Source organism: Ictidomys tridecemlineatus, chromosome 6 (genome assembly GCF_052094955.1).
Source record: "Ictidomys tridecemlineatus isolate mIctTri1 chromosome 6, mIctTri1.hap1, whole genome shotgun sequence".
Classification (NCBI taxonomy): Eukaryota; Metazoa; Chordata; class Mammalia; order Rodentia; family Sciuridae; genus Ictidomys; species Ictidomys tridecemlineatus.
Genome location: NC_135482.1, coordinates 171,877,633 through 171,894,996, shown reverse-complemented (window position 1 = coordinate 171,894,996; position 17,364 = coordinate 171,877,633). Strand labels below are relative to the sequence as shown.

At 35.6% G+C, this 17,364-nt stretch overlaps 1 protein-coding gene across 3 annotated transcripts in view; it reads right to left on the bottom strand.

Moving 5' to 3' along the window:
• Stard13 (StAR related lipid transfer domain containing 13) overlaps nucleotides 1-17,364 on the bottom strand; it is a 473,503-nt gene that overhangs the window by 420,932 nt on the left and 35,207 nt on the right. The window contains exon 2 of one of the 3 annotated variants that reach the window (XM_078016122.1): nucleotides 15,746-15,829. The exons of 1 other annotated variant lie outside the window; for it this stretch is intronic. The gene's annotated coding sequence lies outside the window, so the exon portion shown is untranslated. Of the gene's footprint in view, nucleotides 1-1,921; nucleotides 1,992-15,745; nucleotides 15,830-17,364 lie in introns of all 3 variants that reach the window. One more of the 3 variants, XM_078016123.1, reaches the window with a different exon arrangement.

The following is a 17,364-nucleotide window of genomic DNA, read 5'->3' as shown; positions in this document are numbered from 1 at the left end:
AAATGTAAAACAAGTAATAAGAAGATAGATTTGAACCCAATTATATCAATAATTACTATATACACATTTGATAGACTTTCCAATTAGAAGAAGAGTTGAGATAAAAAACTGTTTAAACTATATGATGTCAACAAGAATCATACAACTCATTTTGTAATTTATACAACAAATAAACATATACACATAAATAGTTGGGTATATAGCAAATTTGAAAAATACTATCAATTCAAATGACCTTGTTGAGACTTACAGAATAATACATCCAACAATGTGGAAAACATATTCCTTTCAAGTGTATGTTCTGCATTCACCAAGATAAATCATGTATTTAATGTATTTTAAGTAATTTTAACCTGATAAGGGCTTGGGATATAGCTCAGGGTAGAGTGCTTGCCTAGAATGTGCAAGAACCTGGGTTCAATCGCCAATACTGCCAAACAGAAGCAACAACAAATATCTTAGAGTAAGATTAAATTTGAAATAAATAAAATATCTATAAATCAATAAAGCATAGTATATAACAAATGCAGCATATGTAATAAAACATAAATATGAACTATAATACCAATATCTAAAAATGTTCCCAAATAGCTGGAAATTAAAAGCACATTAACCTAGAGCCAAAGAATAAATATAAGGGAAATATTAGAAATCTTAGAAAATATTTGGAGTTAGATGATAATGGAAACATATGGTGCCAAAATTTGTGAGATGTGGCTGAAGTATTCAGAGGGAGATTTACAAATTTAAATGTTTATATTGGAATAAAAGGGTAAAATAACAAGAAGCTAAGCTTCTATCCTGAGAAGTTAGAGAAAGAAGGATAAACTAAATCTAAACCAAGTAGAAGAAAGGAAATTTTTTAAAAAGGGTCAAACTAAGTAGAAAATGTGTTAGTAATAAAGGAAATTAACAAAGCCAAACATTGGGGACTTTTTAAAGAAAAATAAAATTGGTAAGTACTCAGCAAACAAAGATAGACAATATAAGTTAATATCAGCAATAAGAATGTTGTCAGGGCTGGGGCTGTAGCTCAGTGTTAAAGTGCCTTCCTCACATGTGCAAGGCACTGAGTTTGATCCTCAGCACCACATAAAAATAAATAAATAAAGATATTGTGTCCATCAACAACTAAAATTTTTTTTTAAAAAAATTGTTATATATCCAAGAATAATAAAAAACGATAAAAATTTATTTCAATAGATTTAAAAACTTAGATAAAATGGACTTTTTTTTAAAAAAAAAAAAACTCCTTTTACCAAAACAGACTCAAAGAGCAATTAAAAATGTGAGAAGATGAAATATATTAAAGGAATTGAATTTAGAATTCAAAATCTTTCAGCTAAGAAAACTGCAGACTCAGATGGTTTCCATGGAAGTTTCTGTCAAACATTTAAGAAAACAAACCACCAATTCTACATAAACTTTGTCAGAAAATAAAGGAAAAGAAAGTACTTCATAATTCATTTATAAGGCCATGAGATCACTGTTACAAAATCCTGACAAAAGACTTTAAAACAAGACCAAAAATTCTCATGAGCATAGAAATAAAATCTGAATCATTAACAAGGTAAATTGTTCCAATAACATATGAAAAGAATAATAATATACTGAACAAATGAATTTTATTCCAGACAGGAATGCAATCAGTACGATTATATTTAGATCTAAATTTTTATTTACCACACGAAGAGAATAACAGAAGAGAATCATGTAATTTGTAATCACATAAATCATATTTATATTTGAAAAAAAATCAGAAAACAAGGGCAAAAAAAGGGCACCAACAATATCCAATGCCCTTTTATGATTAGAAATAAAAAAACTAAGACTAAAAATGCACTTTAATCTGATAAAATGTGTTTAACAAAAAATATGCAGTTATGGGCTGGGGATGTGGCTCAAGTGGTAGCGCGCTCACCTGGCATGCATACAGCCTGGGTTCGATCCTCAGCACCACATACCAACAAAGATGTTGTGTCCGCCGAAAACTAAAAAAAATAAATATTAAAATTCCCTCTCTCTCTCTTTAAAAAAAATATGCAGTTATCATTTTGCTTAATGATAAGATATTGAACATTCCCCACCCCTAAAATTGTGGCAAGACAGAATTGTGTTCATATCATTCTATTTCATAAAGTAGTAGAGGTCACAGACATTGCAGGAAAGCAAGAAAAAGAAATAAAAACTATAAATATAGAAAACTTTGAGTAAAGCTGTCTTTATTCACAGATTACATGATTATTTATGTAGAAAGTCCTAATAAATCTATGAAAATGTTACTAGAACTTAAAAGTGAATTTAGCAAGGTTGAGAATACAAGAACATATACAAAAATCAACAGCTAGCAGTGAACACCTTGAAAATTAAATGTAATGCAGATTTTTTTAAAAAATGTAAGTTCTAATATGCCATACCGTCCACAAACATTGGGACCTCAACCTAAAAATCCAAACCATAAATCTTCTAGAAAAGAAAGAGAACAATTCTACAACTTTGAAATAGGTAAAATTTGCCTGGAAAAGACACAAAAAGCCCTAAACATGAAATATGAATACTTTGGACCTAATCAATGTAAAAATTAAAAGGTCTGCTTTTGGAAAGAATTTGTTAGTAAAACGAAAAGGAAAGCCACAGACTGGGAAAAAATATTGGTTTATGTGCATATACATAAACTTCTTTAATTGTATATCTATCCATCCATCCATCCATTTAATAAAAAGATAAGCAAATAAATTTTAAAAACATGCAAATGTTTTGAAAATACACTCTTTTTCAGGTGGCTGGTGGGTACCAGGGATTGAACCCAGAGATGTTTACCACTGAGCCATATCACTAGCTTTTTTTCTTTTGAGAGAGGCTCTGGCTAAGTTGCTTAGGATGTCAATGAATTGCTGGGGCTTTCTCAAACTTGCAGTCCTCCTGTTTTAACCTCCTGAGCAGCTGGAATTACAGGTTTGCACCACCATGCTCGGTCAAAAATACACTTTTTACTAGAAGCTATAAGAATCATCAACAAACTCATTGAAAAAAAATGCCCAATGCCATTAATTATTAGGGAAATGCAATTAAAGAAACTGAGATAACATTTCACACCAACTAGATGGCTAATTTTTAAAGGAAGACTGATAGCACAGTACTCCAAATTTTGGTGAATCCATAGAACAGCTGGAGCTCTCCTCATGGTTGGGGAAAGTAGAATGCAATCTATCCATTCTGGAAAGTTTGGCAGGTCTTTATGATGATGCATGTATCTCACCTCTCAGCAGATCCACTCATAGAAATGATAGTGTGTGCCTTAAAGACTTATTCATATGACAAAATGAGGAGACAGATTTACAATGATTTGAATATTAAGCAATATATATGTATTGAAACATCACATGGTATCCCATAAACATGTGCCTTTTTTATCAACTAAATTTTTTTAATTACCAAAAAAATAACTTCTTCAAGAATGTCATAGCTGCTTTATTCATAAGCCTTAGGACCCAGAAAAAACCCCAAGCAACCCAACCTAGAGACAACCCAAATATCCTTCAATAGGGGAATGGATAAACAAATTGTGGCATATTCATATAATGGAGTACTAATCGACAATAACAATGAAGGAACTGATCCATGTCTTGTTGGAAAATATTTCATAAGTGTTTGTGAGCAATCCTTGACACCCATGGTCCCTGATGCAGGCAGAGTGAGGCTCTGACTTCCTGTTTTTCAGTAGTCGAATCCACCCTGAATCTGTATCATCTGTATCATCTGCATCACTGCTTAAAACAGAGTGTGGTGAATAGTTGAAGGTTTTTTTTCTACCCATATCATCAAACCTTAAAGTCAGCAGTGGTCTTACTCATCTCTAAATCACCAACATCTTCCCCAGAACTGAATATATACATACACATACACATACTCAATAAGAAAAAGGGGACAAAGGGACACTTGGATACAGCTTTTATTCCCTCCCAAATCTCCTAAAGCTGGTGCAATAGTTGCACAATCATGTCTATCAAATACTAAGTGAGTCTCATTATTTGGATGTAAATAACTGGAGAGCTGGATAAAGTTTCTATCTCGACGACAATTTGTCTAGATTAGTCATGGACAATTTAGTTTAGTCCAAGGCAACTTGCCCAAGGTCAGCTGCCTAGTCAAGTGTCAGAGATGGGACACACATGACCAACTAGTTCTTCCTGCCTCACTACAGCTGCCTGCTCTCGTGATATGCTTAGTGGCTTAAGTGCTTGAATGTGCTATTTCCTTCCACACAAGAGCAAGTGCAGGCTGTCGAAATTCCTGCAAGCAGGCTGTCACCCTGCTTGCCTGGGGCATGTTGGCACAATTGGGAGGTGAGGTGGGCACTGCCCATCCTGAGGGCGGTCACGGCTGCTCTGTTGCTTTCTCTGTTTCTTTTTCTGGATGAGGCTTGGCCCTTCCCTTTGGAGGGGCAGAGCAGAGCAGAGCAGAGCTCCATCTCTGAAAACTGAGTAGGAGCAAGCCTGGGCATGGGAGTGAGCAGAGGACTGATGGAAGCTAAGATGGTTTAGCTGCCTCATGTTTGAAAGAGTGATAAGAAATCATCTTTACAGAGATAACAAGACTGTCCTTAGCTACAAGTATAATCTATAGTTACTCTAAAAAGTTAGTATAAACCTGGATGTCTGGTCTTAGGCAGAAAATTGATAATAGTGTTTAAGGACACATTTAGGAATTATTTTAATTCTTTGAAGATGACTTCATTTACCTAAGGGTACCGAAGAAATCTTAAATATATATGGCTTTCATGGTCATTAAAAAAAATCTCTTTAAAAATTTTCTATTCTGATTTAGGCTTACATTTTGTTACTTGTAGAATGTAAGCATGAAAATTTCAAATGGGAGGCTCTTAGAATTGTCTGTGTTTAAACTATAACTATCTCAGAAGGACATGAGATTATTCTAAAGACAGAGAAGGAGAAAGGCACAAATAAAAAATTTGTTTAAGGATAGAAGTTTTCCTAATCCTTTCATTCCCTCCACTAGATAAATCTTGTTTTCCTTCAGTCCCACAAAACTCACTGCCATCTTCCAATGAAATATTCTATTCTCTCATAGACTTTTAGCTCTACACACATATGATTACAGAAAACACAATAAGGTACAAATGACCAATGAATAAAATTAATCTCCAATATTTGAGAAAACACCTGGAGAAAGCAAAAGGAAAATAAAGCTATTTCTAACAGCTCAAAAGAGAAGCTATTATTATAAGACACTCCCACTTAGAATCAGTAGTGAAGTATTTTTCTATCAGCAGAATAATACAACCTTTGCTTACTCTGTGAAATCAACCCCCAAAATATGTCACCCTCTCTCTTTCTTCATCTTTGCAAGTGACTTTAGATACCACCAGTCTTAGTGTCATCATTATTAAATGAAAGAATATATTTTAGTTCAACATATGACCCAACTGAGAGTGGCAAATCTGGGATGTAGAGGCTTACATGTATTTAACCCCATGTTGAGAAGTCTATACTTTCCATTGTATTTTCTATTTATTCATTACACTTTGAAAAACACAATCACAAAATTAGTTTGATAAAGAGAAATGGAATAAGTCTGATACAACCTTCTTTAATATTGATCTGTTTTCTATTTTCATTATACTACCCTTTTTGTCATAAATGGTAACATTTCATCATATTTTTCTGCTTAAATCTAGAAAGCAGTTTGTTATTTCTTTTTAAGTGGTGTAATTATTGAATTTTAATGATTATAAAGGGTACTTATTCTTTCATGATAAAGCATTATTTATTATATGTATGTGTAAAGCATTATGCTAGGGGTTGTTAGGTATCTGTTCTCAAAATGCAGGTAGGATTCATCCATCTACTTGCTGATAGGTGCCTCTAGTATAACACATGGATTATGTTCTTTTCTACCTAAGGACCAAAAGACTTAAGCTGCCGTTTTTCATAAGTGTAGTCAAGGTCAAAAGGTGGAGAGGATTTACAGTGGTCCCTTCTGAATGTGAGAGCTCAAAACCTGCTATTAGCTTGGACCTTCCTGTATATGTGTTTGTGTTATTTGTGGCCCAACCTCCAGGGTTCCACAGTGGGCCTCTGTCTGTTCTTAAATAAAAATAACCATAGCAAAGAAATGGATCTTTAAGTGATTCAAGTGATTCTTAGCACTATAGGGTAAGTCTACTGAGATTTATTTTGTTTACTTTTCAGCTAGTTCCTAAGACAGTAGTTTTTCCTTCACAAGGAAACAAATCTGAGTGAAAACATATTTTATGTTACTGTATTCTCTCTTTTAAAAATATTTTATTAATTGTTGATGGACATTTATTTTTATGTGGTGCTGAGAATCAAACCCAGTACCTCACATATGCTAGGCAAGCACTCTACCACTGAGCCACAACCCCAGCATGCATATTCTCTCTCTCTCTCTCTCTCTCTCTCTCTCTCTCTCTCTCTCTCTCTCTCTCTCTCTCTCTTCTCTCTCTCTCTCTCTCTCACACACACACACACACAAAATATTTTCCTATTATTTATTCCAGAAACTGAACTACAGATGCAACTTCCTTTATTTTTTCTCCTTTGTACATGGTACTAATGAAACTGTTCATTAATAATGGCCCATTTGCTTTTCTCCCAGTCATTTTTCCCATTCCAGGTAAGAAAAAAAGTCTTCTGAGCAATTTTGAAGTTCAATTTGAGGTATGAAGTTTGAGTTAGAACAGGTCCTTTCTCTTTTTCTCAGAATTATATTGAAATGAATCTATCTGTTCTAATTGGCATTAAGGTAACTAACTCTAGTTTCACTTACCAAGTCAAAGTCCTGAATCTCATAATCAGAGTAAAGATTTGGCAAAACTCAACCCATTCTGTGCAAAGAAACACTGTAGAGACATCAAGACTCTTTGGAGAACTGAAGTCAGAAAGCTAAGAAGACGACAGTGCACCTAATTAACTCTTTTTTTGCCTACACCTCCATGGTTACATGGAGACACCACTGCATGGGTGTATATCCATTTCCCCCAGGTCAGTGCTACTTCATAGGGAATGCACAGAGACCACTGAATCAGACAGATCTGCGTTCATATCTAGTATGAGTCTCCTGCTTACGTCTGATGCTGGAAATGCTGCATAACTCTTCACCTAAATTCCAATTCTGAGTTTCATTCTCTGTAAACTGGGTAGTGAGGATTATGTGAGATGATACTTGCTCAGTGCAAATAGTGAATATGTAATATCTATTATGCAATTATGATTAGTGTAGGCCCTTTTAACAAGAGGGTCACCAGCAGCTTCCTAGCTTTGTTGAGATTAAGACTGCCTGGGTAGGCAGGAGCCTGGAGTTAAGTCATTTAATTGGGCAACTCTACTTCTGAAAGCTGTGGATTCTCTACTAGGTCCCCGTCAACTCCTCCAAGACAGACTGCAATGACTTCACCAGCCAAACACCACCATAAAAAAGACTTTATATCTAGAAGTGCTGATTTCATCTCTAACTGTGCTTCATTGATAAAGCAACAACAATATCTGCTCATTTGTAAATCAATAAATATACTCAACAGTTTAACTGGAATTTACTGGAAACTTTTATTTCAAATGTTGTGGAACAGATATCTGTTTAAACTAACAATGAAAGTACCAAGAGCTGCTCTTACATGTTGTCTTTTTAGAAGTGAAACTAAGGCTGCCAGTCAGAAGTTATTATTATTATTTTAATATACCAACTTATTTTTTAGAGATTTCCAGATGGAGCCAAATTTGTGGTTTGGCCTTAACATAAGTGTTGAAACTGGTTTGTGATAATCTTAATTGGGCTTTCATTTTCTTAACGTCTAAAAACAAATATGCATGTGTTCTAGGAAAACACTATGATTTTTAGGTTAAATCTATTTTAAATTTGCTAAGTTATATATATGAAGATAATGTGGGGCACTGTATGGCATTCTTTGACATAAGCATACACTCTATAAACTGATACCTTTAAGTGGGTAAGAATATAAAGTGAACAGAAAAAAATACTGCATTTTCACACCATTTACTAAGCTCTCAAGAGCCAAGGAATAGCTGGGCAAAAAATCAATACTGTTTCATTGTCTCTCTCCCTGGCCTCATTCTATCAGAAACACTATCTTGTGTTGTAAATCTTTAATTTCCTTCTAATGTGGCAACAATCTCAGAAAGTTTGCAAAAATCTTTTAGATAGGTAATTCAAGGTTGCTATCATTTGGTTTATGAATACAAAAGAAATAAAATGCATGTCAAAGGCAAATGAAAGCCTTGCATGGAATCTGATATAACTTACAATAGTCTGTGCCAACAGACCTTGTTATTATTTCACATTTATGTAATTTTTGCATATTTGCAAAAGTCTTCAAGCTTGCTTTTATTATCTGTTTCTCAAAGCTGTCCCATGGGGTAAGTTTGAGTAGCTTGTTTTAAAGGCAAAGTGCCAGAGAAATAGAAAAATGAAGTGAGTTTCCTGGAATGACCCAGCAAAGCAGTTGCTGATCCAAATTGCAAATTCCTGCTCCCTTGGTCCCTGGCTCATTAGCCACCAAATCCCAGCTTCCCTTATTTCTTTGCATCCTCAGACACTCCTGACCGTCTGCTTGTTTTAATGGGGCCCCTGAGACCTTCTTTTGGCCAGCTTTCAAGCCCCTTTCCTACCACTCTCCCTTTCCTAGCCCTTAGGAAAGATTTCCTTTATAGGCTAGGGAAAAGTTAATTTGCTGGTATTTATTCCACACTGGCCACTGGCCTGCTGCTCCACTGCATACTGATTTTTGCCTTCCGAGGTGCCTACAGAGACTCAGCATATCCACTCTCCACCATGTGACATTGTGTTTGGAACAGTATTTCAACATGCCCTAGTAACCTAAACCCACTCTGATGTGATAAGACTATAATATATATTATCACAAAGGTAAAATATAAGGAAAAATTAAATTAAAAAGAGGAAGGGCTTTTGTAAAGAGCTAAGTCTATGGAATTCTACCTTCTTCTTCATAGTCCTGGATATGGTCTACCTCACAGAGCCAGATGATGAAAGAGTCTCTCTCTCTCTCTCTCTCTATATATATATATATATACATACAATTTTAGTTGTCAATGTACCTTTATTTTATTTAAATGTGGTGCTGAGAATTGATCTCAGTGCCTCACATGTGCTAGGCAAGCGCTCTACCCCTGAGCTACAACCCCAGCCCACCTGAAAGAGCTTTCCTTGTGTACATTCAGTAGACACTGAGTATCATGTCCTAATCGTTCTTCACCTCTTCTCACACCTCACTGGCTGTGTATGATGCAGCAGAAGCAGGAAAGGAATTTCTTTTCTAACACCTCTCCTATCCTAGTCTGACTGCTGTTGTTACCCAAGTAGAGAGATTCAGATCTTCTTAGGCAACGATCAACTCAGTTGGCATTCTTTATGAATCCCTTTGACATATAAGCCTGCATTTTTGAAAACAAAACAAGATTACAGCAAAAAAAACTTCAGTCTTTGTAAGTTAGATCCCAAGTTCCTGTCATCCCAGTGTTATTATATAGTGGTGGAAATCAGTGCTCTGTCCAGTCCAGAGAAATGTTCAATAAATCACCCTATTTTATGAGTGGAGAGCAAGAATTACTTGGTACTCTCTTTCCTACACAAAGGTCCTTGGCTAGCATAAGTTCTGGGGATTTGAATATTATAAGTAATTTTAGTGATTTTTCAAAAATATAGTATGTTCCTGTTAAGGCAAAGACAGGCATTAATTTCTCAAAAGACCCAAGTATTATGCTAAATTAAAGCCACAATTATCTAGAGTGTTAAAATCAGGTAGATATTTAAAAGAGAATGATTTTGGCTTTCTTCTCTAAAAGTTCGAATATCTTCTTCCTAGTCTTCCTACTTCCTAGGTAAGTAGTGCATGGAGAGATGATCTCCTATTGTTGATAACTGAGGAAGCACTACATTCCCTATCAGAGTGCTTGCTGCTCTGCCTCACTGTGTATGTGGATACAGCTGTAAGCTTTGGGCTGAAAACTGAAGATGGTGGGAAATAACCTTGTATATTTGTATTTTATTTTAATCAAATCTCTATGATAGTTCTACTTGTTACATTTTACATTTTGATTAATTGAAGTTTTATATTTTTAGAATAGAATGATTATAAGCTATCAAATTTTTCTTATTTCACTAAAGGTCTATGTAAAAATCAGCACTTCCCAGATTCAAAGAACCATGCTGTGAGACAAAGTTTAAGTGTTTCATAATATCTGGTGAGCACAAAGTAATTTATAGTTAAAAATTATAGTTGCAAGGACAGAAGGAAAGATGCTATCATGGTGATACATTTTTGGGGGACGTATACCAGGGATTGAACTCAGGGGTAGTTGACCACTGAGCCACATCCCCAGCCCTGTTCTGTATTTTATTTAGAGACAGGGTCTCACTGAGTTGTTTAGCGCCTTGCTTTGGTTAAGGCTGGCTGAGATCTTCCTGCCTCAGCCTCCTGAGCCACTGGGATTACAAACATGCACCAGTGTGCCAGGCTATGGGGATACATTTTTACTAGGTTTGAAATAAAAAGAAAATCATCCATCATGAAAGTTTTAGGTAATGGTCACAATAAACAAATTCCTGACAGGCTGTGGCTGTGGCTTGGTGGTAGAGTGCTCGCCTTGCATGTGCGAGACCCTGGGTTCGATCCTCAGCACCACATTATAAATAAATAAGTGAAATAAAGGTATTAAAATATTAAAATAATACTTAAAAAAGAATTCCTAACCATAATGTTGCTGAAGAAGTCTAATTTTTGTTATTATAATAGAATCAACATTTTGCATTTAGTATGTGAATTTTGTAAATGGCCCTCAACAATGCTGATAGATAGTGGCAGTGTCAATCTGTAGTTAATCCATATAATCAATACACTGTAGGCAGTTTACATACAAGCGAAGAACAGATAGCATATTTGGCATTGAGGCTTTAATAAAACATCAGCTCTTCAGTTTTGGTGGTTTTTTTTTTTTTTTTTTTTTTGGTACTGGGGATTGAACCAAGAGGCACTTAACCACTGAACCACATCCCCAGCACTTTTTAGTTTTTATTTTGAATCAGGATCTCACTAAATTGCTTAGGGCCTAGCTAAGTTGATGAGGCTGGCTTTGAACTTGCTATCCTCTTGCCTCAGCCTCCCCAGTTTCTATGATTATAGGTATGAGCCACTGTACCCAGCTCTTTTCAGTTCTTGTGTAATTTCCTATACCATTCTTGTTGCTTGCTTCCTCTGGAGAATTTATTCTAGGCCTAGTGAGCTGATTGATCACCAATATTCAGCACTATTTTGACTAGATGTATTACTCAGAGCCTTCTGAGTTAATTTATAACATCCTGCCAGAATTTTATTATTACATGTTGATATAAATTACAATTGTAACCATGAATCTTATTCAGAAAACCACTAGGAGGATAGTATTGACTTTATTTATATTCTAGCATGCATTCCACTATATCTATATTCTAACCTAGATATCTTTGTATCAAATTGAATCATTCAGGTATAATACAAAGTAGATGTATGCCATCCCTCAAGCCAAAAACAAGGGCGGGGGTTAGAATCAAAGGGGAAGCAAAAGTTTTTGGTGCCTTTGTAGAAAAATGATATTGGTGGTCTGAGGTTGTGGCTCAGAGGTAGAGCGCTTGCTTGCCAAGCACGGGCAAGGTACTGGGTTCAATCCTCAGCACCACATAAAAATAAATAAAACAAAGGTATTGTTAAAAAATATTTTTTAAAATGATATTGGTAAAATGATCAACAAATTTAACAATTTCTCTTTACTGGTATATACCTCATTTTCCAGCCTTCTGATTTTTTAGGTCTCACTCTGCTAGGAAAAAAAAAATGTCTTTCAGAGGAAAACCAATCATTTATCTTAGTGCTTTCCTGAGAATTGATCACTATGCCATGAGGCACTATATTCTAATGCTTTTTCATTTCTTCTAAAGAGTCAATGAGAAAGGTGTAATTTCTTTTAAAAATGTATTAAACATCAATGAAAATGAATAATGATCAATGAAATGATAACCCAAGACCTAAATAAACACAGCATTAGTTCTAGAACATTCCAGCTATCACTTCAAATGGCCACAAGTGTCACTGAACCAAGTTGTTACTTTTTAATTTATACAATGGACTTATTTTGAAATTCTTAAAAAATATATTTAATTCCTATTAAAATATCTGTGTTTAATTGTAAATAACATTAAATAATGCTTGATAATATCAGCTGTATTCCTCAGCCATACCACTAATTGCATTTAACCCTCTGAGTATTTAGAAAAATCTCACACCTATTTTCTCTTTGTCATCAGAATAATGCTTGATGCAATTTACCAAAGGATTCAGTGGTTTATTTTAATCACATGACATCCTCTTTTTTATGGCACATAAATGGAAGTTTTAAATGAATGCTAGAGCCTAATGCCAGAGTCTTGTAAACAAAATCACAGATTACCCCCCATTCCTTATTCATAAGATCTACTCCAGGCGTACCACCCATTAAAAAAAAAAGTGTATGTTGGCCTTTATACATAGACACACAATAATATGTTTTCATATATATGTGTATATATATCTGTATATATATGTATATGTGTATGTATTATGTATGCAATATATAGATACATGTGTATTACTTAGTCATTATCCCGTTTAATAAATGTTAAATTGTGGAAAAAAAACATGAAAGAAAATGCACATTTGCTGCCAAATGTCCTTCATAAATTGCACCTGTAGCCTCCTCTATGTTTCAGGACTACATAAATGATTGGTACAACTTGTAAAGTCTGTTCACTGCTAAGTTGTATTTGATTACATCATAACAATAATGTTTAAAAAGTAAAATTGGCAGATGATCTTATATACTCTTAGATTGTTCATAAGTTTCATTATTCAACCATTTTATGTGAAATCCATTTGCAGAATAGAAAAATTTATCTTGGCATCCAAGGTTGGAGGAAAGGGTAGGTCAGGAAACAGCATGCCCACCCCCAACTCCCAGCCTGGTAGTGCTGGTAGATGAAGTGGAGCCGTGGAGAGCACTTTGTCCCCCTGGCCACCCTCTTGGTGCTCCTTTTAAACTCTGCACATAGGGACTTCAGAAGGACCCAGAGATGACCAAAAGTTACATTTTGTTTGCAGCTTTCAGTCAAATATATTCTTTAGGTACAACTGAACACTACTTTTTTTTTTTTTTTTTTTTTTTTTGTCTATCAGAGGACAAAAACTTTTGATGATTCAATGATCATTTTTAATGGATTGGAATGAATTTTCGTTAAAAGATGGGCAGCATATAAACACAAATTGTTTAAATAACCTCACTAACTTCTTACCTGATATCAGAATGTTAGACTTCTGATGTATCTTATGCATGCTACGACTTGATTTTTATCCCTGAGCTAAGAATTCTGAGTGGCATCAATCCATAGCATCTGAAAGCATCTGCCAAGGACATGTCAACTCTTTTAGAAGACAAATCACTCCATGAATTCTAGACTTACACAACATTAGTGATTTCACAGTGAAAATATGCTTTAATGATCCAACGGTAGAAGGTGTTCAATAAATCCATGGAATGCTTCTTATTGTTTTCTATAGGTGTTTCCTAGAACTCCTGAACCATTTCTAAACTCACAGCCCCATGCTGTTTCCAAAGTCTGATTTGCTAAGTAATAGACACCTACAAGGTGCTCTATTCCGACACGATTTTTTTTAGAAGTTAAATTTGAACAGATATCTCAAAACCATTTTGCATCCCCAAAATCGGTTCTATATATCCAAAATCCTGAAGGAGCCATGAGAGAGAAATCAATTCACCTAAGGTTAGACCCCCAAATAAGATGATCTGAATTACTATTGCTTTTCTTTAATTGCTCACTTCCCTTCTATTTCTCTTTCAGATGGTTGGATTACTCCACTGACACAGGAAAAACAAACAAACAACAAACAATGTTCATGGCCCCAAGGGAAGGGATGCAGCTGTAAAGGGAGGGTGGAGTGAGATGTGAAGCAGGGCTTGCTCTGTGCTGGCTGCAAAGGAAACTTCTAGCCTTGTTGGTTCTCCACTTTCCCGTACCAGGACCTGGCAGCAGGAAGTCTACAGTGGAGGAGTGTACCAGCTCCCTACGAGATACTACTAAAGTGGGATTCATAGACACTCTCAGCTCTTTTAAGGAGGCCTTGGAAAGGCCTTTCACAATTTTACCATAAACTATAGTCCAAAGAGAGGAGAGCTCTTCCCTTTACTTTAGAAAAGGCTTCCCTGTATTCAAGGAAACCTTTTGGAGTGCTCACCTTCCCTCCATGTAAAGGAGATACTCAGTATTAGTAGTGCTAGACTGTTCCAGGTTCGAATTCTGACTCCTATCATATGCTGTGCTGTATCCTGTGTTCAGTTTTAGTAACTAGTAAATGGAAATTCAATACCTGCCTCATAGAGTTGTAAGAAAATGGATATAAAAACACAGCACAGATTGTCACTCATAATAAGTAGTAGATACATGGTAGCAAATATGATTTTTACTGATTTATGATGATTGTGGCTGCTCACATGCTTTCTCTTTAGTCCTCTATTTTAAAGAACAAAAGAAATAGGGTTTTTCCCCTCTTGTTCTAGAAGGAAGAGACTTGGAAGCTCAGTAGCTTCTCTGGCCAATTACACTTATAATTGTATTTTAAGTAAGGAACACATAAAATTCATCATGTAAAGTAGGATGGCTTTGGAGAGCAAAAAGGGGTGCCAATCTGATGCGACACTAGGTAACACGTATAAATTGAGACTCTCCCAGGAGAACTGGGAGTTTAGTCATCTTAATTCCATGATTGTTCAGGAACCCAAGTCCCTAAACCTCCTTCCTCTTTGAACAAAAATTGTCTTTCAAAGTCTGAAGCACAAGCAGAGTGAAAGGTATGCATTTTCTCAAAAGACCCTTCTCAAAGATCAAGAATAGGAGGTTAGGTACTTGCACCTGCTATTTTATGTAGAAACTCCATTTTAAAAAAGTAAGTAACAACAATCAAGAATTATCGCTCCTTTAATATGCCCATGTCAAAAGCACTGGTTGATCACCAGGACCCTTGGGGTCATTGCCTTGCTTGGCTGCTGATTATCAGTCTGGGTCCCAGTTTTGCAGCCTACACAATTAGGGAGTTGTTTCCAGGGACCTCAGGGATCTTTAACAATTTAGAATTATCTTTGATCTGAAGTAGTATTATATAATAACTTCAGTAGTGTTATCCTCAAAGCTCATGTTTTACATTCTTTTGAAAATAGAGTTCAATTGAGGTTGTGAGCAGCACACTACTCCTGAAAGCAAGATGAACGAAAGAACAGCAGCTCTATTCATTTCTATGTGGGAATATTTCATGTGCCAGCTACCATTATTTCATTTAATCCCTATAGCAAACCTCTGTGGTAGGCACTGTCCTCATCTGTGAAGAGGGGAAACTGAGCCACAGAGAGATATTAAATAACTAATCCATGTCTTACTACTAGTAAACTCAAGTGGGACCTTATAGAGTATGACTTCAATGTCTGTTTTGACTCTTTTTTTTTTTTTTTTTTGTACCAGGGATTGAGCCCACAGGCACTTAACCACCGAGTCACATTCCCATCCCTTTTTATGTTTTGAGACAGAGTCTTGCTAAATTACTTAGGGCCATGCTAAGTTGCTGAGGCTGTCTTTGAACTCTCAATGCTCTTACCTGAGCTCTCCAAGCTGCTGGGATTCGAGGTGTGTGCCACGATGCCCGGCTTGTTCATAACTGTCATTAAACACACCGGGTGACCTGAAGGAAAGGCAAGGCTTCTGAATTTACCACCAGATTATTGGGAATAGAACTCACTTATATTTTAGAGAATATGTTATATTTCCATGGCTCACACCTCCAAGTGCTATCTTCTGTCCCAAGCTATAAATGAGAACAAACTATGTTGTAAGTAGGGTAAGTAACAAAAAGGTATTTCAGACAAAGTCCTCTGGAAAATGATTAGTTTCTGTTGTCTAACTGGAAAGCTTAGAATATTAACATAATTCTGAATTCTTCCTAAATGCACTGGCAACTCATTTCAGGGTCTCACCACTCTGCATTAAACAACCTGTGATCAAACTTTCAACTAGCATGGCATTTTCTACTGAAAATTTGTACTCGCTTATGAATTTACAGCTCATTCAAAGGCTCGGGTAATTATGGGTCTTTGTCAAAGATCAAAAGACAGTTTCTAATAAGCCTGCACATTTTATCATATAGAAGCTATAACATGGTAACCTAGATAATTTGCTTTCAAAAAGTAATTTTAAAAAACATGAGTTGAATTGATTTCAATTGCATTGCTATGGAAGATTCACAGGAAACCTAAAGTATATCTGAGTTTAGAATTCTAATTCTTGCAGAGTCAATTTTATTAACAAGTTGAAAAACATAATGCATGAAACATCCGCTATTCAACTCAGCAGTGTAGAGATCTTTAAATCGTAGTTTAATTTGCTTCAACCCTACTGCTATACTGTTTTTTTTAATTTTGTTTTCAAACTTGCTCAACTTCTAACCAAATCTGTAGTGATATTTTCATTCATTCATTTATGCATTTAGCTAAACATTTTTTTGACTTCTAATGACTTTCCCTCATATTTCTCATTGTCAAGTCCATTTAGCAAGTTCTCACGAGATTGAAAAAATTTGTGTTGCTTTGTGTATGTGTTTGTATATGTTACCCTCTTTTGATCTTTATATTTAGAAATTCAGTGTGAAATAAATGAGGTTTGGTTGTTCTTCCATGGTTTTTAGAACAAATCTGGAAAACAACTGTACACACAAACGTTGCTGTCCTAAATAAATGCTATGGTATGGATATGGTTTGTCTGCACCAAAACTTCATGTGGTAATTTTATTCCTGATATGGCAGTAATAGAAGGCAGAGCCTTTAAGTGGTAGTTACGTTGCCACAGGGGCTTTGTCCTCATGAAGACATTAATTAGTTCCTCTGGGATGGATTAGTTCTCTCAGAGCAGGTTGTTAGGAGGTGAGCCTGGCACCTCCCCTTCTTCTCTCTCACACATTTGCTCCATCTGTGCTTGCCCACTTCCCCTTTCTACCTCTCCACTGTGACATGATACCTCAAGAGACCCCCAGCAGAAGCTGAGCAGATGCTGATACCAGGCTCTTAGGTTTCCCTGTCTCAAAATGAATTGAGAGCTAAGATAAATCATTTTCCTTTGTCAATGACCCAGCCTCAGCTATATTGTGAGAGCAACAGAAATATGGACCAAAATATACAGAGTAGAAGCTCATTTATTCAGAATACTTAAGAAATTATTCAGATC